Genomic DNA, 23,425 nt, shown 5'->3' with positions numbered 1-23,425 from the left:
TCACTGTGTGAGTCTGTAGGGGAATAATTCAACATTGCCACCATTTGTGTGCCTTTACCAGATATTTCTGTGTAGTTTTATACAGCTGACTTTGCTGTGTGGGTGTGAGGGGTGGTTATGGGACCCCCACCTTAACATCCATGCCTGTGATGTATGACCCCCCAGTTAGTTGTCCCCACATCTATACTACAATGGGATTTGCCACCTTGGGTACTACTGCATAGTGTGTGGAGGCCAGTTTTGGCCAGACATTTCCTGGTGTCCCACATAGCTATCAATTGTGTGCTGCTATCCCAGTAGGCCACCCCATTCCATTGCATGCATGCAGCATACTATAGATATGCTAGCAGAATATACTATTCCATTAATTTATTGTTAAGAATACTGACTTACCTTGTGCTTGCGGTAGTTGTGAGGATTTTGCTTGAGGGCCACCTATGTTGGATGCACACAGTACACTGCCTATACATGGTAAGTTACAGGTAATGTGATATGTGTGTCATCCATTTTACTGTGTGTGCGAGTCAAACACTGGTGTCAGTCCCTGGGGTCCCTACAGTGTCAGTGTGTGTGTGCTATGCATTGCCTCTTTGCCAAGGTGTGAGCATACTGGGCATGCCTCCGTCTGCCTATGGGAGCAGGCTCAGGGGCTTCCTCCTGTGAGTCCCTCTGTGCCTGTGGGGACCTTGGCAATGGTCATGGGCTGTGTGGCCTTTCCATGTGATGTTCTTGCTGCAGCTGTTTCCGCAGGATCATATTGTGTAGTATACTATGAACAGGTGTGCAGATGTGGCTGGAGAGTACTGCAAGGCTTCACCAGATATGTCAAGGCAGCGGAACCCACTTGAGCATCCCAAAATCCCAAACACATGCTCTATAATGATCCTGGTTTGTGCGTGTGCCTCATTATGGTGTTCTTGGGTGGGTCTGTGTGCATTTCTGATGGGTGTCATCATCCACGGCTCCAGGGCATAGCCAGCATTCCCCACCAGATGGCCATACAGGATGCCCCCACTGGCAAATGCCTTGTACAATTGTGACAAATGCCAGATGCGGGAGTCATGATAGCTTCCAGGGCTGCCAGCACACACATTAATGATAATGCCCTGGGCATTGCACATGACCTAGCAGTTGATGGAGGGAAAGCCCTTGCGGTTTATGAAGACCATACCCTGTTCACCGGGTGGTGCTTTGATGTGGATGTGCCTGCAGTCCAATGCACCCAGTACCTCTGAGTATTCTGCTACATGGTGGAAGAAACACATATTGCTGGCCCTCTTCTCACAGGTCTTGGGGAAGTAAATATGCTGACCAGCATGTGGTAGCATGGCATCGAGGAACTCGTGGAGTACCCTGAATCCAGATGCCTATGAGACCCAGTACGTCTTTGCAAAGTACCTGTAGCTAGAATTCTTAAGGCTACACATACCTTGGTGTCCACTGGGATGGAATCCCCTCTGTTGGTTCTAGTTGAGTTGAGGCTGGCACAGCTCAATGATTTTCTGAAGTATGTCTCTGTCACCCTGTTACGCTGTACTATCTCCAGATCATGTAGCCTCTGATAGGTTACCCAGGGTCTGAACACACTTAAACTCCTCCTTGGTTTGTGGCAGTTGTCAGCATTATCCTCCTCTCAGTCATCAGCCTCTAGCACATACTGATGGATCAAAGCAATGGCAGCCCCTAACATTTTTCCAGTTACAAATTCCCCACATCTATACACCAATGGCGAAGAGTTTGTGGGAAAAAACAAAATGTAAGGTGTTCCCATATTTAATACTGTTGTGCTGCAGATGCTGCTTGTATGATTGGCTGACTATGATACATTCTACCTGCCACCCATATTACTCATGGCTTTGCTTTGGCCACTGTGAGTGTTAGAGGCATTACTGGTAATTTGTGCATGATTGCCTTTATTCTGCTGTTGCCCTTTTTTTAATTATTTTTTACTCACATCTCCTCCCATTTTCAGCTATGCAGCCACCTGCCAGCTGTATTATTGTCTGCTTTGCATGGCCCATTGTGAGTTGCAAGAGTTCCATATTAGTGATTTCTACTTAATTTCTCCTTTATTGTGCTGTTGCCTTTTAATTTTTTTACATCTCCTCCCATTTTCAGCTATGCAGCCACCTGACAGCTGTATTATTGTGTGCTTTGCATGGCCCATTGTGAGTTGCAGAATCCCATATTGCTGATTTGTACTGAATTTCCTTTGTTCTGCTGTTTCCTTTTTTTCCCCCTATATCCTTCCTGTTTAAGCCCCAACATGCCTCCCAGACCCATTTAGCTAGTGTAAACAGCAAGAAATGGCCCTCCCCTTGGTGCAAACATGCTCTTTGGTTCATGGAATAAGTGTATAAAGCCTCAGACACACCCCCTTGCTTAGTTGTGCTTAGCTAAGCACAAACCCAGGCAATGGAGCTCCAGTGTGCTTACAGCAAGCATGACACACTCCCTTTTCATGTTAATTGCTCCTCCTGTCTACACGATGGTGTTACAGCACCTACACGGTTAGATGCAGTGTGGCACTTAGAAGAATTTTTCCCTTAATCCGTAGTTACTGCACTATACAAGAGCCTTCCTCCTTAGCAACCAGTGTTCCCTGCCATTTTTGTTGATTCTGCTTGCCATTGACTATAATGGCAAAATGCAGCTTTCTCCTAAAATGGACTTTTCATATTAATTGTTTTACTTTCCCCACGATCCCGTTTGCATGGTGCTTCCCTATGCTTAAATGGCCAAGATCATCTGAAAAATTATTTTATTTTTGTAAAAATGAAACAGTTTAACATGCTAATGGCTGTATATTTGGCCATTGGCATGCGTACAGGTTTGGGTCCATGCTTTTATTGGAGCTATCATGGCTCCGTTTTCATTTTTGCAGAAATTTATTGGGCTAGTAGCCGAATACATTTCTGCAGCTTACACTGTTCCTGCATGGCTACCTACCAGCTTCCTGGGTCATTATTTTACCTAATTTGCATGATTTTCCCCAGCAAATGAGGCAATTAGCATCCCACATGGATTTCCATGCAGGAACAGTATCAGCTCACTCGTGCACGTCAATACGGCACATTCCTGGATTGATCGGCGGCCATATTCCATGTAGGAACAGCTACACTGCTCCAGCATGGACATTTTTAGTTTGTGAATCCCAGGGTATGTGTCTGATGCACAGGGTGACTACCTAAATTAATAGAAATTTGTTTCACCCAGTATTGCTTTTGACATGCCCCTTGTATTGGTCATTTTCAGAATTTGTACTTTGCCATTTATAATGAGTATACTATAATAATGTGTGTACATTATGATGGATGCTGTTGTAATGGCTCTGTAGTCACACAATGACAGGTGTTACATGGTAATGTTTACGTTTCACTTTCAGGATTGTGTGGGACACACCTGTGGGTACACATCTATAATTAACCCATCAATGTCAGAGCACAGAATTGAATGTCAGCACAGAAGACAAATGCCATCAGAAAGGTAACACAGTATAGGTTCATATGCGTTTAATAGGCTAATGAGCACAAGGGCTTCTTTAAGCCTAGCCATTTATTCCTAAACACTGTCAAGGTTTGATACCATTGATACATGTAAGCAGGATTTTGGGAGCTGAAACATCTACAAGTTGGGGCGTGGGGGTAGAACCACCCATAGTTTCCATGTGTCCATCAGAGACATTGGTCCACAAGCAAGTATGATTATCCTGTTCCCCATCCAGTTATGTAACTTGGACTTGATTTGCATTAGGACAAAACTTTACTTCACATGTTCCATATAGGGTGTAGTCTCCAGGTTAGATACCTGTCTCTTCAGCATGTCCTATATATACCAAGCGAAACGTAGAAAAACAAGTAAAAAATCCAAAAGAGGCCCCTTGTCACAAACGACAGCACCGGAGAAGAAGAAACCTTATAATTTATTAAAACTGAAAACAAGCTGCCACACCAATATGCAGCTTCATCAGAGGTAGAGTAATATACAGGAAAAGAACGTTACATAAATAAGTATCCTGACAACCAGGAAGTGACTTTGTTCAATGATTCAATGTTTTTTTAAAACCTTTTAAAAATATATTAAATTAAATAAATTAGATAAAATAAAAATAAAAATAAAAATAAAAATAAAACTAATTGGTTTAGGGTGTCAAGATCTTTTGATTTACATACACGTTTAGGATTGGACTTATAGATAAAAAGAGATGACCAAAAGAATGCACTAGTTAGCATTAGAGCAGAGTATTGGTTTATAATATGCACGTCAGTAGAAAATTGCGAGGTCGTATTTATTAGAATACACGTAATTCAATTTTATGCCACCAGATAGGCAATTTAAGAAATATACACCATGTCTTGCAGTTAAAAATACTTTTGCTGTCAAGGATTTAGTTTATTCATATATTGTCTTTTGTTATATATTTAATATATTTTTAAAAGGTTTTTAAAAAAACATGCTTTTTAAACTTGATTCCACATGTTCATCCATTGTATGTGAGCTGGTTTGTTGCACAATGTTAAAAATCAGGTACAGAATGTGGGCGCAGAAGCGCTATTTTTAATATAGCATGTTGCTATAGTGAATTTCAGGAAATTGAACAAAGTCACTTCCTGGTTGTCAGGATACTTATTCATGTAACGTTCTTTTCCTGTATATTACTCTACCTCTGATGAAGCTGCATATTGGTGTGGCGAAAACGCTTGTTTCAGTTTTTAATAAATTGCGTTAAGGTTTCTTCCGTGGTGCTGTCGTTTGTGACAAGGGGCCTCTTTTGGATGTCCTATATATACTACAGGTAAAGTGCAGGTCTGTAGAACAGGTAATACGGATGCTACTTGTTTCATGGATATGCAAGAAGTCTACAATTGGGTCTTACACTGCCCTATATGGCAGACATACACCTCCACCCCAAAGCATGTAGAAGACAGAATACACAGATAGGGCCTTGATATGGTCTGCATAGGATGTTACGTACACCATGTAGTGCTGTGCTGAGAAACCTCTGTGGATGTTACAGTTGTCATATATGCCTGGTTACTTACATACTAAAGGCGGCACTGCACCAATGATAGGTCTGATGAATGCCACTTACAGTGGAACAATGGCTTCCTTGAATTTACATTCCATACCTTTCTTTATAGGTTGTGCAACATAGAATGATGTCCACAATATTACAGACACTTGGCAGTCAAAGGCTAGATCACTATCTGTGTCCATAAGCCACTGACTACCCAGTCAACTGTTCAAGGTATGCATGAAATACGATAATTACCAGGGGTGGATGACTTCCCAAAGGATAGTATTGTTCATTGCTTGGTATTTAGTGTTAGCCTATGGCTCTGGCAACAACTGTATGTCTGTGTTGGCCCCTCCTGGAGAACATTTGTGTCAATGTGGGATTCAATGACAGCTCCTCATTTGCATGAAGTCTGCGATGACTAGAATGTTGGATTGTGTGTTGGCTTGACCTATGGGCTTATAGGTTGGTCCTCCATGAGATATTGATATGTGTTTTGTTTTCACAGAGTGCATATGGGGCTGCTGAAGGTATTTGTTATCTGGACTTTCTCTATGAGATGTTTGTGATTTATGTAGGTTACATGTCAGTTCCTCAGCTCCATTCTTCTTTGGATTGTGTGTGATGGTTACAGCGTGTGTACCACTGACTACCTTGTTGACATTAGCAGTACTTTTATGTGAGAGCTTTGCCTCCAGTGACATTGTATATATACATCTCTCACACACCACATCAGTTTGTTTGATTATGAAGGGGTTGTCAGTAAACATGGGGTGATTTCTACATTGTCTCAGGATGCCCACATCCCACCAGGGTGGTAAAGGTCACAGTGGGAATCTTCATATCCATTGAAATGGATCCTTTATTATTGATTAAACAGTTATATTAAGAATATCACTCAATGTCACAAGTATCTGTTCCGCAGCTATGGGGACAAAGCTTGACGCCACATGCTGGTTATCCTGTGTACAACTCAGTATTGGAGTTAATGCCATCATGGTATTCAAGAAAAATGTCACCCAGGGTGTCTGAATCTATACAGAGCACCACCAAATACTGGAAGGGAAAATGATACATACAGCCTGTAAAGTTAAGGATGGAGTGTTTAGGCAGTTATTCTGAAGCTACACACTAATCCAGTAGTGCATAGTGAAAACAAACAATTACCTTGTAAAAAATGCTGAAAAGTGCTGAGTCACCTGTACTGCTGCTGCCTGGCTACTACTACTGGTGGTCTCAACAGGGCCTCACTCTGATGGGATACAAAGCTCCTATTCTTTGTCTCTCACCAGAAGCAAATGTTAGCACCAAGCTCAAGATAAGAAGCAGGCCACAGCCTGTTTGTTGACTCACAGACTTGTCCCACATGGTGCAAGGCTCTGTAGACTTGTTGCAGTCTTTTCAGGGTAGATGCCTTGATTAGCAACCAGACCAATAATTTGACATTTGCATGTATTTTGCCTTGGCTTCCGAGGATTGTAGCATTTGACTAACTACTGACCTGATGGTGATTAGGAGCACAGCTGCTGCATCACAATATAATGTTAAGTCTCAGGTGATATAGGATGTCAAAGGTTGCTCTATTAAGCTCCACAGCAGCAGTGATTCATGTTAGGTAATACTTTCACAGCAAATAATGCAGCCTGCCCTTCAGCAACGTAATGATGGTGATCTGCGTGATATGAATGTGAGGCCTACTCCAGAGGGGTGGCCACCTTTGGACAATGCCTCTGTCCCTCCCATATGTCCTATGTATGTCATACTTTACATTTATGTTCCCAGAACACTAAACTGTGTTTCCACATCATTTCACACAATATCCATTTGCTGTCTGGTTGTTTGACAGACATTATAGATTTGCAAGGCTAATGTAATGACTGCAAAGTTGGACACATTTTCTGTGCATGCACAGACATGCACATATTAACTGCAAAGAGTACCTACAGAGTATGTGTTTGAGGGTGTGAACCACAAGGGTGTAGCCGTATGGCTCCTAATTTGCTGTTGTACACTGTGACATTTGTAAGCATGCTATTGAGACTCTGCCTAATAACAAAATTATGGGTCATGCAAGTGTCACAAGCCTGGCAAAGCAGCGTACTCAATCTACCATGTTATCCCACACTGTTAGGTACTGTTTTACCTTAGAATTACACCATAAAGGTTAGAACTTGTTACATGTAAGCATCTGTCAGACCACTGCCTAACCATGGCCTGTTGTGACATATACACAAGCAATAATCTATTGCTAATGGCATTATCTCTGACTGCTGCAGAGATTTCGACAGCATTTCTAAACTTCTACTCCTACTCCACACAAACACATGTGAGAGAGGCATCTACTTAAAAAATATTGAATCCATGCTCCCTGACTCACCTGTCAGTACATATGACAATGAGCAGGGTGCCAACATGCCCACCTCACTACCTACTCCAGTGAAACCCCCATCACACATACTTATATATGTGAAGATCCATACCAGGAACATACATAAACACCAGACAACTCACAAACACAAACATACTACACATAATACTACCTCTGCAGAACACAATACATATAATATAAAATGCACCACTGTCTCACTGATCAGACCCTTACTGCAAAACACAAATTCAAACATATTAGTTCATAGGTTCATAGGTTCATACTAGGCTATCTGCCCTAGGGCATTTATAAGCCTAGCCAGAGTGTGTTTGGCTTTCGTCACCCATTTTAAATTAATTGTGCTATGCCATTTTTTGAGGTTAGTATACTGTGCCTCTGTCTAACAGTGACACAGAAGTGATAGCTGGGGTAAACCTACGATCTCCCATCCACTCATCAAGATTCCTCTTGAAGAGAGTCAATGTGGGACTCTGCCTAACCTGGACTGGGATTTTATTCCAGAGTGAAGGGAGCCTCTGGGTTATGAATCTGTCCCTCCAGCATGTCCTATTTATTTCAGTGCTGAGGTTCAAGTCTCTCAAGCGCATAGCTCGATGGGATTTGGATTTTCTGAGGTGCAGCATGTCCATTAATTCCAGGTTGGACATGGCTTTATACGTCAGGCACAGATCGCCTCTGAGCAGGCGGTATGCCACTGAGTAGAGCTGGAGTTTCTTTAACCGGGTAGCATATGGCATCTGTTTGAGCCCTTTGATCCTCTTGGTGAGGTACTTTTGGGGTCTTTCCAGTTGCTGCAGGTGTCTGGTAAGGTACATCCCAAAAGGGGCATTGTACTCAATTATGGGCCTGATGAGGGATGAGTAAAGAGGCACAATGTCCTCCCCTGATCTAGATGTAAATCCTTTCATGATTAGGTGGACTATATAAAATGTTTTTCTAACCACTTTGGCCACGTGGTTGTCAAATGAGAGATTGCTATCAACTTGGGTCCCCAGGTCACTAATGACTTCTTCTGTACTTAATGGATTACCACCTATGTGGTAATTTGTGGGCACTTTGTTTTTGCCAAAGGGGATGACTATACACTTTTTGGCATTTAGCTTGAGGCCATGGCTCTGGCACCAGTTGTCTGTTTCTATGAGGCCCTTTTGGAGGATGCTTGTGTCGGCTGGAGAGTTGATTATGGCGCCCAGTTTGCAGTCATCTGTGAACTTGGTCAGCCACAGTCCTTCCGTGTTGGCCTGTACCACTGAGAAATATATACCGAACAAGAGAGGTCCCAGGACTGAGCCTTGTGGGATGCCACTTGTAACAGGTTTGGAGTCTGACATGGCTCCAGCAATTCTAACCATGTGGGTTCTGTCCTTGAGCCAGTTTGCAACCCATCTAGTGACATAGGGGTTTATATTTAAGCTGGTGAGCTTGTCTATAATGCCCGAGTGGGGTATTGTATCAAAGGCTTTTGAGGTCCAGGTAGGCTGTGTGGACCACCTTCCCCTCGTCAATGGCCTTGGTGACTGTTTCAAAGAAATCGACCAGGTTTAAGAGGCAGGATCTGCCCTTAACAAAGCCAAACTGGGTAGGATCCAGTGTCTGTAGGTCCCCAATATCTTTATTTATGAGGTCCATGATGATCCTTTCCATAGCTTTGCAGACCAAGCTAGTCAGTCTTATGGGGCGATAGTTTCCAGGATCTGTTGAGGCACCACCTTTGTGGAGAGGGACCACTGTTGCTGTACGCCACTCTTTGGGTACATATCCTGTAGTAAGGCTAAGATTGAACAGTAGTTTTATGTTTGGGTTTAGCTCTTCATGGAGTTCATGTAGGACGCAGCCCAGGACACCATCTGGTCCCATTGATGCTGTGTTTTTTGCTTTGGAGAGGGCAGCTCTTACCTGAGCATCTGAGATGTTAGGGGGGCAGCACTCTGTTGGGATAGATATTTGCCCTTTTGGTGGGGAGGGGGGGGAGAAGTTTGCACTGAACCTGTCAGCTAGGATGTTGGCAATGTCTGTGGGCTCGGTGTATTTTTTGTCATTTTTGAACTAATTCTGAGCATATCTGGGAATTCCCACCCAGGTTCCTAACATAACTAAAGAAAGTCTTGTGATTATCCTTAGTGTCCTGTGCAATTTTTCTCTCAAAGCTGGCCTTAGACGATTTTATGAATGCCCGTAGTTTTTTGCTAATACTGATCAGAGATGCTTTCCCTTTTTGGGATTTTGCTCTATCATGTAGTAGCTTCCTCCTTCTATTGTATAGTTTGTTTATGGCTGGGGTCCACCAGACATGACGTCTGCCTTTGGAGGATTGGGTCTTGGTTTTATTTGGGATTGCATGATCCATGCATTCCTGAAGGTGTTCATAGAATGCGTTTATAAAGGATTCTGCGGTCTGGGCCGTAATTTCCACAGGCCCGGGGGCTTTGAAGGATTTTACCTCGGTTTTGAGGCGTGTGAAATTTGCTTTTGAGAAGTTTTTCACTGTGGTTTTCTGGGCAAGGGGTGGGGTCGGGATGTGAATATCCAGTGAGATTAGTTTATGGTCTGATCTTACCAGTGAGGGATACACTTCTGGTCTGGAGCATAGTGTCCCCATGTTGGTGATGATCAGGTCCAGTATGTTTTCCCCTCTTGTGGGAGTGGTAACAAGTTGTTCCATAGCATTTGAGTTTATAAATTCTAGGAAACTTTGGGCTAGGGTGTTGGAGCTACAGTAATGCTCCCAGTCTATGTTTGGGTAGTTGAAGTCACCCAATATAATGGTGTTTGGAGAGACCTTCATATTTTCTAGTATTCTCAGGAAGGCCGAGTGGGGTTCCTGTGTTTGGGAGGGTGGTCTGTAGCAGGCTATAAACTGGAAGGCAGTTTTACCCACAGTTAGTTGCACATGGATATTCTCTGATGCTTCGTGCTGTGCCACCAACCTGGAGGTGTGGGTATCTTTGACGGATATTGATACTCCCCCTCCTTTTGTGGTTCGGTCCACATTTTGGGGCTGAAAAGCATGGTATGAGGTATAACCTGGTAGTGCTGAGGTGCTCTCGGGAGCCTTGAACCAGGTTTCTGTTACTGCACAGATATCAATGTTCTCCATGCTAAGGAGAGTTTCGAAAAGTGCATCTTGAGGTTTAGACTTCTGGCATTGAGTAGCATTACTCTTAGTTTCTTATCCCTTGTGATACCTATGGAGGTGGGTTTGTCTTTTGATCCTTTCCTAAAAAAGGCACTATGGGGGTAGCAAGAGCCTTTGCCAATATCTGAAAGCCCAGGGGTGACAGGTGCAAGCCGTCCCTAGCGAAGCATCGTGGCTTGTCGAGCATGTCATCCCAGGCTGACAGGCATTGGATCCCCTTTGAATGACACCAACACTTAAGCCAATTGTTGAAATTGATCATCTTGTCTTCATATTGTGGCATCATTCTTGGTGAGGGTAAGATGCTACTCAAGGTCAGGGTCATACCGGCCTGGGCTACATGCTCAGAGAGCTCCTCTATGTCTCTTTTCATGTAGTCCAGGAAGGTACGTCTCAGGTCATTCACACCAGCTTGGACAATGACTGAGTCATATTTGTACTTGCCTTGGAGTGACCTGAGTGCTTGTGTTATGTGGCGGATCCTAGCACCCGACAGGCAGCTCACCGTGACCTTCTCCTTGTTCAGCCTGGTGAGCGGGACGTCAGTGTGCCTGACGATAGAGTCACCTATTACAAATGTATCAGGTGTGTTGTTTAGCCTTAAGGGCTGTGACTATTCGGCACACTGGCTTTGTGAGCTATGTGTTGCACGTGTTTTGTTTTGGGGTAGCGGTTGCTTAGGTGTCTGCTTTGGAGGTCTCTGCTGCTTAGGTAGATTTTTATTTAGAGCCTCCGAGTATGTTTTTCTGTGTTTATGTGTTTGGTTTGTTGTCGTGGTAGGTCTATGTGAGACTGGAATTGTAGTGAGTGTGGTTTTCTTCTCCTCCTGACTGGTTATGCCAGTACTGAGTTGAGAGAGCTTAGCCTCCAGTTTGGCTATATGGTTGCATCTCTCACATGTGTTGGAATTTGTTGGGAGGAGTAGAGGGTTGTCTGTGTACATGAGGCAGTTGTAACATTGCCTCAAGATTCCCAGATTCACCAGCTGGACCGGAGAGGAGATTGACAACTGACCTTTGGACATGCTAGAATAGTATCGGGATTTCCTTTATAATTGAAAAAAAGGGCCAATGGGGAACAAGGTACTCAACGGGAGTTTGTGAGGGTGTAGTGCTTTTAATTTTTTAGAGCTGACTTATATAATTGCTTTAGTGAGCAAGTGCCAGGTAACTTAAATACAATGTGTTACAGGTAACTTAAATGCAAAAACGACAAACAGTAACTTTCTTTCAAGTGAAACAAGAAAATAAGTACAGTAAGCAATGCAGATATCACTAGGGATCCACAGAAGTGCTAAAAGGCCATGTTTTAGGTGGAATTAGCATTTCAGGGAGATAAACAAACAACAAGCATACAAACAAAGCTAGATTCAGCAGGCCTGGATCTAGTCTATGCTACAGCAAACAAGATGTCATAGGTGATTACATCATGAGTCACATTGATGTACCTCTCACCAGGCTAGCTAAGGGAAATGTCACAGTCAGCTGTCTGTGAGGTGCCAGGATATGGCATAACACACATACACTCAAATCTTTCAACAACAGGCACTGTTACAACTACATTATAGTTCCTGTTGGTGTGTAAGACTTGAGATGTACCTCATTGGACTGTGTGATGACAGACATGACTGAGCTTTCACACTGTGTGTTTCAGGCAGGTATGCCTTTGGCCATCATCTGCATTTTACCTTCACCTAGAATGATGCCTCAATACAAACAGAAGATGATTGACTCCAATAATAGGCTTAATCTTTGGTGTCAATCTAAGGGGATCCACTATCTGTCAGCCTGGGATGACATGCTCAACAGAGCTTGATGCTTGGCCACAGATGGTCTTCATCTGTTACTCCTGAAATTTCGGCTACTAGCCAAGGTTACTGCCACACCCATAGTGCTCTTTTTAGGTGGTGTCTCAAGGAAAAAATGTCCAGTGTAAAAACCCAATGTACAAACAACATCAAGGTTATTCTGCTAAATGCTAGGAGTGTCAACAGGAAGCTGTCCTCACCTTGTAACACATGGACCTTTGTGCAGTCACAGACATCTGGTTCAAGGCTGTGGAGAGCGCCGCAACCATACCAGGCTACACCTGCTTCCACACGTGCAGATCTCAGACTGAGGCATGCAAACTAAAGGTGTTGGTGGGGTATAAATACTCATTAAGGATACATACACACCCACATTGGTTACACAGTATGATTCCATGGTTACACTTCAGGTGCTACTGACTGTTTGTGGGGCACCTACTAAAGTCATTGCCAGCTACAGGAGCCCCTTCATCTATCAGGACACCCACCCTGCTTGTTTGTATCTACATGAGTCTATCAACATACATCCAAACACCATGGTTTTGGGTGACTTTTACTACCCACCGACTGGGTAGATTACTTGTGCTCAGATTCACTTGCCCAAAGATTACTCGACTTCATTAACTCCAATGCCCTGGACCAACTGGTTGACACCTCCGCAAGGGGAGCTAACATACTAAATTGGGTGCTTACCAGTATGGGTGACAACTGTAGCATCCTCACTGTGAGGTCTTGCCTGGTGAGATCTGACCACAAATCGGTCTCATTCAAAGTAGGTATCGCACCTGACACACACGCCTCTTGCAGCAAATGCACTAAAGAAATTCACCAGTCCAGATTGTAACCTCCTATGGGATGGTATAAATAGCTTCAATGCACCTTCTCCCTCAGATGTAACAGGCAACTATGTCAAGCTCTATACCAATACTTTATACAAACACCTGTATGACTGCATTGACTCAGCTGTACATTACATGAGAACAACAAACTACTCATGGTGAAGCAAACCTGCCTGGTGGACAATTGCCAGTAACAAGCTTTACAATAATAGGAAGACATTGCTGTCTAAGGGCAAGAGGGAGGGAGCCCCCCTAAACTGGAAACACTCCCTCCTCAACTTAAACTAACAAATAAGAGTTGCTGTGAAGTCCTCCAAAACAAAGTATGGGTCCAAATTATCCTCCTCCAAAAAGGACAACCGCATTCTTTACCTACATCAGTAACCCAAAAGGAAATGCCAACATTTGTGCTGAACTCCTAGTTAATGATAACACATATACAGAGCCTGTTAACATATTTAACATGTTGGCTGACAGATTCTGTGATACCATCACTCCCATGTCCCCACCACACGTGCACCATGACATCCCTACTACTGGTCCCCTATCTTGTATCTCTAAAGAGTAGATCAAAAATGGCCTCTCTATGGACAAAAACACAGCATCTATGGGGCCTGATAACATCCTAGGCTGATCCTACATGGGCTCCAACATGGAGTACTAACACCACTGGTAACTCTTTGCAATCATAGTGTAACCACCAGCTTTGTCCCAGGTGACTGGAAAACAGCCACTGTTATCCCCTTGCACAGAGGTGGCGCATCCACTGACCCCAGAAACTATATACCTATTATCCTGACCAGCCATATCTGCAAGGGCATGGGGCAAATCATCACAGACCTTCTCAACAAAGATATAAGTAATCTCCACACAGCTGACCCTACACGGTTTGGATTTACCAAAGGGAGATCATGCCTGTTAAACCTCGTAGATGTCTTTCAGACAGTGACCAAGGACCTGGATGAGGGGAAATCTGTGAATACAGCCTACCTGGACTTACCCAGAGGATTTGACACTACTCCCCACTCATCCATCATGACAAACTCACCCAACTAGGCATTGACCCTTATATTTTAGAGGGGGCATTCACTATAGTCAAAAAAGGGGAATCCACCTCCAATAGCAGAGATGTAACCAGTAGTGTTCCACAGGGTTTAGTCATGTGTCCTCTGCTGCTTGGAATCTATTTTTCCAAAGTTCAAGCACAAAGTAAATGTCTGTGGCTGACAAGATTTGTTGATGTCTGCAAACTGGGAGTGGTCATAGAATCCACAAACTATGTCAACATCCTACATGACGGTCTTACTTGAACAAATGATTGTTGCCAAAGTCATGCCCTTAAAAGCAATGTGAATATATGTATTATCATTGCTTTCAGTAACTGTGATGTTCCTGCAAGTACAACATCAATAGCAACACCTGACATACATACTCAGGGGTGGGAGACCTGGGCACACAGGTTAACAGCTAACTTACCTTAGATCAATATGTCTCCACAGTGGTAAGAAGGGAATTCTATCATGCTCATGTAATAAGTGAGGCCATTGTCTCCAGAAAAAGAAGACATTATAACCTGCATGTACCCTTCCCTCAGAAAACCAATAGTTGAGTGCAACAGCCCTTTTGGTATGTACCTTTCCAAGCACCTGCAGTAACTGGAAAGACCACATAGGTTCCTCACAAGTGGAATTCAGGTTTTCATCATCTGTCATGGGGATCATCTGATATTGCTGTCTCTTTAGTATGTGTCATACAGACTACTCAGAGGTGATCTCTACCTTCCATGTGAGGCAATTTCTACCCTGCTGTATTGAAAATGTTGCATAGCCATAAGTCAAATGGTACATGGGTTACTCACTTTATAGACCTTAGCCTGGTATGTGGCATTAATACAACCTACTGGAGGGAGAGAACTGTCTACCAGCATTTAACAAACCTTTGGAACAGACTCCCACACTATGTCAAACAGAGCACCTCATTGGCCCTCTTTAGATGTAATCTGTACAATTGTATAGGTGACCATAATTTCATCATGACAGTTCCACCTGTGTCCCTCTTGGACAGGGGCAATAGGTGCTGATTGTGTAAATAAGGGTAACAAGTTGGTTAGGATTTTAAGGGCATTAGGGCCATTAGCCTAGTAAATTCCAAACAGCCTATGATCCCATAGGTTGATGTAAAATGCTCTGATTAATATTCGCACACACAAACTTGGCTGCAGTAAGAACAGTGCTGCACCCTATTTATGTCTACAGAACACTGCAAAGTGCACACACACACACACACACACACACACACACACACACACACACACACACACACACACACACACACACACACATTGCATGGCTTAAGTCTAGCATTAGCATGGCTTTAGGTAGTCTTATGGTAGATGACATCAGCATGCCTTGTAAATGACAATATTTTGGAAGCCTGCATCACTAGCTAGGCCCAAATCAGTGCAAAACCCAGTCTGTTTATAAGTCAGTGTGGGATTCATATTTCTTTTTAGGAAGTTGCACATACACACTCAAACACAGAAAGTGGGTTGTTGTGAGATTAGAACCCCTAGCTATCTGGTGTTACACACTACAAATCACAGTATTTATTGCACCCACCAGGACTTAAGTCTGACAGTAATATGTCTTCAGGTCATCTGCATATAGACTGTAGATCACTTCAGATGAAAAAGTTATGTCTGAAAGATACAATCTAAACAAGTAAGGGCCTAGAACAGAGCCCTGTGGGGCATCCTGACTGTAACCAAAGATTTTGCCTGTCCACTTGCTGTATGATACTTGCCATGTCCTATTTGTACATCATGTACACCCAAGCAGCTATCCATCTTATCAAGAATACATCAATACCTAGTTTTACTAATTTATTGATCAATGTTATGTGTATGACCCTGTCAAATGATAAAGTTAAATCTATATAAATGACATCACAGCACAATTTTTCATTCATATCAGTTATTATATTGTTATAGAACATCATGTTACAGGTGGTAATAGATCTATTTTCAACATATGCATGCTGATATTGGTTTCAAGTCCCAACCTTTACAATTCTGATACTGATTAATCCAATATTACTTAAGCCTTTTTAAATAGTTTTTGGATATGTGGCACAGACGCAAATGTGTAACTGATATGTGAAATAGGTTAATACTAGTACACACACACACACACACACACACACACACACACACACACACACACACACACACACACACACACACACACACACACACAGTCACAGTCTGTAAAACAATACTTATTACTCCTTCACATGCCAAATATCTGGATATCCCATGATTAGAACCCTGAACACCATCACACAAACTACATGCCCTAGTCCTTTGAGCCACAGAGGTTGCTTGATAGACAAGGGATCATTCATCACACCATCACTTGCATAAATATGTACTTTCCTATTGTCAGTTAACTAACACATAATATGTAATTTGAAATAGTACATTACTGTTCTGATGCTGTGTAGCATACTAACTGTGTGAAATGCTCATACAGCATAGATGATTTATTGTTATGGCAGTTACAAGGGGACACTGCTGTTTTGAGGGTTGGGGGAACAAAAGCCCATGTTTTGCCAGGACACACACTTGTCTAACTATCATTTAACCTCACTTTCTAACATATCCCTTGAATGAAGTACCAGCAATCTGTTGCAGTAGGCTGCATGAATATTCCATGCATGAGGCCTACCAAATACAAATGGTGACATGTTAATGGAATGGGTGTCTGTAGTACCATGTGGATGTAATTTTTGTCCAAATAGCCCAGTATAGTTGTCTGCATAATGTACCCAGTCCATAGCTACAATGACATAACAATCCACTATACTACTGTGTAGGTATGGACTTACCTTGCAAGTGCAGCAATTGACACAACTGCTGTTCAGGGCTGACTCTGTCTGATGTGAGCCATACACAACCAATACATGGGTAAATACAGGATGTGTGATTTGGCTGGCATCAATTTTAATATCCGTATGTGAGTAGGAGTAAGGTGTTAGTCCCTAGGTGCCTAGGTTGTCAGTGAATGTGCTATGCATTGTCTCTTAGCCAAAGACAGGGTGTACTGAGCATACCTATGTCTGCCTACAGGGACATCAGCAGGGGATTCCTCCTCTGAATCTTCCTGTGGCTGTGGTGACCTAGGCTCTAGTGGGGAGCTGTGTATCCCTTTCCTATGCTGATCCTGCTGCAGCTGTTTCCACAAGATCAGATTGTGTACCATAGCACATACTGTGAATATCTGTGCACATGTGGCTGGAGTATATGCAGGACTCCACCAGATATATTGAGGCACTGGAACTGTGACTTTAGAAGCCCAAACACACACTCTATGATGTTCCTAGTTTGTGCATGTGGCTCATTATAGCGTTCTTCCATGGATGTCGTCATCCATGGTTCCAGGGCATAGCCAGCATCCCCCAGTAAATGGTTCTGTGAGATGTCCCTCCCACAAACATCCAGTAAAGCTGTCATGTCTGCCAGATATGGGTGTCATGATAACTGCCAGGGTTGCTAGCACACACATTCATGATAATCCCCTCGGCATTGCACATGACTTGGCAATTGATGGACTGGCATCCCTTGCGGTTAATGTCAATATTACCCTGCTCTCTAGGTGGTGCCTTGATGTGTACATGAGTGCAATCTATGGCACCCAGTACCACAGGGTAGTGTGCTACACAGTAGACATTTTGCATACTGCTGGCCCTCATCTCAGGGTCAAGGGGCAAAGATATGTTCTCACTGGCATGTGGGTGCATAGCATAGAGAAATTGGTGGAGTATCCTGGATGCTGATGCCTGTGACACCCCCATCATGTCTCTAGTTTGTCTTTGAAAAGTACCTGTAGCTAGTATCCTAAGAGCTACACATACCTTAGTTTCCACTAGGATGGGTTCCCCTCTGTTAGCTCTGGCTCTGAGTTGAGGGCAGCAGAGCTCACTGAGCCCTTATAATATGTCCCTGTCCAACCTGCAGAGCTCTACAATCTGCAGCTCATGTAGCAACTGGAAGGTTACCCTGGGCCTGAACACTCTTCTGCTTCTCAACCTAGGCCTATTGTCAGCAGCACTAGCAGCACTGACATCAGCCTCTAGCAAATACAGATATAGAATAATTGCAGCAGCCTCTAACATTATCTCAGTTAAAAATTTCAGGTCTGTACTCCAATGGTTCAGAGTACTGAGGGAAAAATCAGAATGTAGGGTGTATGCATGCTTTATACAGTTCTCCTGTAGGTTCACCATGTGGGATTGGCTAATTATGATGCAGTTCACCTACCTAGGATGTTATTGATATGATTTTAAGGCCCTATTTTATTTTGCGACATGGCACTATGTGCTGTGTCATGCAGCATAGCATATACAAAAGTATATATTATTAATTGAATATATCCAGGTTTACTTGACAGATGCTTATGTCATCACTGTCATGTAGGTTGTCTGTCCATGCAAACATGCTAAGCTATGCAGTGTGCCATGCAGACACACTTGCAGAGCAGTAAGAAATCCTCAGAGTAACATGACACCCCCCCCAGATGTCATCCACATCCAGTGGGAATATCAAAACCATGTAGGACCTTACAAGAAGTGTGTATGTGGACACAGTTGCTCCTTTTAGCCATTTGAAAAAGGATTCTCATTTGCATACATAATAGTGCTGACGCCCTGGAAACTACATGGTTCTTAGTCATGTAAGCTGGGTAACAGCACAAATGCATCTTTGTACGGATCTGATGCAAGGTCATATAGTACATTTGTGAAAACTACATTACAGATGTTATTTTCAATGTTTTATTTGCTGTTAAGCATGTTAATGCAACACAGTGCATAGCACAAACATGAAAACTTCTACAAAAAAATTATTATTAATTTTACATATCCCCTTCCTTTTACAAACATCCATAATGTATGTTTTGAACATGTATGTATGTGATCTATTATTTTCAGTGGAGTTATGTCCATATTTGTGGACTTTTGCATCCTCTTCTGTCTGTATAGACTCCTGTATGCGGACAATTTCCAGGTACACTACAAACACAGACACAGACTCTACACAGATGCCTTTTACCTTGTTGGATCACTCCACCTGCCTCATTTGCATAATATTCACCTGCTTAAGCAGAAATTTGCATTGCATGTAAGTTTCTTTGTTTGTGCATGCTTGTCCACTGCTAAGCAATGCTTACTAAATCTAAAAATGTTTGCACTTGTGTATGCATCACAGCACAGTACGTACACAAAAAAGGTGTAGGCTTTACTGAATTCCCCCTACAGTATTTTCAGATGCAGCTCTCTGCACCAACAATTTCCCTTAAAAGCACACAGGGAGCACACTCCTGTCCTGGGGTTGGACTTCCACTCCAGGCCCCATATAAGACTCCACCTCTCTCTCTCTGCAGAAGTCAGTGCAGTGTGTACCGGTTACAAGTAGCTGACACACACACACTCTTTGAAAACACAAACACACATGCACTGGGAAAAGACTGGCACAGATTTACCCGCTATCCCACCTCCACCCAGACTATAATGTAGATTCACTGCCAACAACCAGCTACTTAAAGGTTCTTACCAGGATACCTAATTACTCTCAGTCAAATTAATACTAATACAAATGGTAGTGTTAACCAATCGGCACAACTTTCAGGACTGTGATGCTACAATGCCACTAAATAAATGCAAGTACTCTCAAGGGTTAAAATATTTTCTAAAAGACCAGCCACAATGAAAGGTTTAGATATATTTAATAATAAATAATAAAGAAAAAACATCAGTACAGAGTAAATACAAAGTAGATAAAAAAGCAATCCCAGTGTATAAAACAGATAAAAGTAATTTTTATTAAAGTTGTAAGTTTTTCATACTCCTTTCTGCCTACTGTTATTTTTATTTTACTTTTATGAGTGCAGAGTATCTATTTACAGTAAACACCAGAGTGTCAATTCACATTATATATAAACAATAATACATAGAGAGTAGGGCAGTGCATGTGTAACATGTGCCAGAAGACAGATACAGACTCAGACACATACAGAAAAACAATACTTTTAGCTAATCTCACTATATTTTCCTACCTGACAGAATAATTACTGTTCCCTAGTTAAGTTGTTAAAGCTTATTCCAGCATCTGGAGACTGTAAAACAATTCCAACCCTTTCATTCTTCCTGCAGAGACTAACCAGCCATTCTCTGGCACCTCAGGTTAGCAATTAGTTCACCACTAAGGGCAATTGGAGTAGGATCCCAGCCCATACATTGTGTCTCTGGCTGCATTCAGGCCTGTGAGATAAAATCTTTATGGCTTAAACCAAGTCATTTAATTTCAGGCTATTTTTCTTAAGGTTAGCTAGGCTGACCTTAACCCCTTCCCTTCCAGCATCCTCTGTTAAATTATATACATTTCCTCAGTTACAACAGTCTAACATAATGTATATTTCTTTTCTGTCCAGCAGGACCCACTGTTGATACATTTTAATAATGTCCAATATACCTTTCTAAGCAATAAGACGATGAGCTCAGAAGCTTATGCTTGAGGTTTGTATCAATGTATTTGTGACCTCTCATTAATATATGATGTATGTATTGATACAATATTTTATTAAACAATAAGAACTATAGTCGAAAATCTTTGCCTCTCAGCAGATACGGACTGTATCCACAAAATAAAAATTGTATTCTTGATTAAATTCTTCTAGACCACCAGGGAACATACACTTTGTTGGCAGTTCAGTCCATTGTGGAATAGCAAGATGCAAACCATTTACATTCCCAAACACTTCTGCATGCCCCCCCCCCCAACTAAATTCTGTTGGATTCTCATACATTTGAATCTGTTTCCACCTGTTGATCCAGGCAATCCAACAAACAATAATTATGTACTGTATTTGTCTGAAAATAATGGTCACATCACCCCATTCATTTGATAAGACAAAGAAATACACCAAGTTGTTCACATCCTTATCACATATACAGTGCTTCATAAATTAAAGCATATTAAGTCATTAAACTTTAAGAATATCTCCATTTGTAAATTAACAACTATCCTGGTTACATTTTGCATAAATTATCTTTAGTGAAAATTTTGAATGCAGAAATTATTTTATGGCCATTTTGAAAATAGGCATGTAATCCTCAGTTGAAAACATATTATATTTTTGTCCTCCCCTTACTTTAAACTTCTAGGGAAACAATGAAATTAAGCACATTATTGATCGCATTTCACAATACATCAGACTCTTCTCTTTATACAGTAATGTATACATTTTAGATACTGTTGTATTCCCTTCCCTTTTCAATTTTACATTAACTATTTTTCTAATTAACTAAATATTTCATTTGCCGATTAAAATGTTTAATTAGATATCTCATTTGTCATTCTGTTTTGACCAACTGTTGTCAAATCTGGAAGCTGTGTTTCAGTAACTCTCCCTTTATTATATCCATGTCACACATGGAAACTGGTAACCTTTCTTAACCTCTCCATGAAATATTCTATTATTTTCTGTGTGTACAGAACAAGTGTACAGCCTTTATTTGTTGAGCCAATATTATTTTTCCCCATGGGTTCACATGAATACTGTCCCCTATTGTACCTTGAAAATAGACCACATATCTAGTAGACTGAATTCAGTACAAAAAAAACTCTTCTACTTGAACTGGTAATACACTGTATTCAAAGGAAAGTGCATTGATTTGTCCACAAAAAGGAAACCAAAACATGAGAAAGGCTAATCGCAGAAGTTTTTTTGTGAGCCCCTGATCTGTTGTTGTGGGGGGAATTCCCCCTGGTTAATATAAACATACTCCAAATTGACACCACTAAAGGGAAAGGGTGGCAAACTTGATGAAACTGATGTTTGCACCTACATCAGTGGCAGAGGGGGGCAAATCATGGTCTGCTCCCCAGGTGACTAGAATTGCAATAGAAGCTTGGGTACTTGATGGTGCAGTAGGAGGGATGGGCATGCTCAAATAGAATGCATGTGATTTGCTTCTCATGGTGGAAACTAGGGGAACAACTGTGCAGTGCTGTCTGTGGGTGAGTTGAGTAGTCCTGCTGACATCAGACCCTTAGGTAAATAAGAGATGGTGTAGTAATGCATGACATTGTACATCCTACTGCCAAGGTATTACTGGATGTGCACAATGGGGTGGGGGAAAACAAAGGGAAAATGCTACCTCAGCAGCAGTGTGATACCACCTCAGGATACCTCGTTTTCCTTAGTAGCCCAGGTGTGGTAGGACCAGACCTTTCAGGTTTAGCTGTTTTAGAGGTAAGTTCATATTTTCATGCTTGATTTATTCCTTTACATTATGTACCTATTTTAAAGTGTGAATATGTTTCCAGGCTTGATTTATGTCTTCAAATTATTTTTTTTTCAATCTCACCACCCATTATATAAGAATTTAAAGCTGTTTAGTACATAGGAAACCAAACTGTATGACAAATATATTGGTGAAAACAATAATTTCAAGAAAAAGGACCCATATTTTAATTTATTTTTCCTTTCGTGAAGTAAAAATAAATGACTTTGTGGGGCAGGATTGTTATTACATTCTTTATATTTTTCAAAAGATTGTTCATAATATGCTAATATTTTTCTCACTCTCAGTTTTTTTAAACTTGCATTCCTGAATAGAATCCCAAAATCATACTTGAAGTAGGAAGAGTTATATACTATTCAAATCATACGCTAATTAGGTGTCCAGATTTTTGGCCTAATGTACCTACTTGTAAAGAGCCTTTGTACCTATTTTCAGTGTCTGCAGGGGAGGTTGCTAGGGCATGGTAGGCCCACCAAATGAGGGGTGCACTGAAATCAGCAGATTATTAACTTCAAGGAGGGTGAAAAATGGCATAAAAAATATTACACAGATATGGGACTAGTTTGCTCCTAATAAAAAGGACTGTTCCTTTTTCCTTAAAATTAAATATTAAAATATACAATCTTTCCACTACTTGGTTGTCCTACACCAAATATAAAGAAGTAGATGAGTGTAAACGTTTTCATTTATATTTCCTGATATACAGCTCCCTGATCACTGCACTGCAAATACATATATACATACATACATACATACATACATATATACATATATACACACATCTCAGGTAATCCCCCAGGGGCTGTGGGGTTGGTACAATGGTTAAAGTATTTGCCTCCCAGTCACAAGATACAGGGATTGATTCTCACCTTTGAAA

This window comes from Protopterus annectens, chromosome 3.part0 (assembly GCF_019279795.1).
Source record: "Protopterus annectens isolate FY-2018-M chromosome 3.part0, PAN1.0, whole genome shotgun sequence".
NCBI classification, from domain to species: Eukaryota; Metazoa; Chordata; order Ceratodontiformes; family Protopteridae; genus Protopterus; species Protopterus annectens.
The sequence above is the reverse complement of the archived record's forward strand: the minus strand, read 5'-3'. Positions refer to the sequence as shown.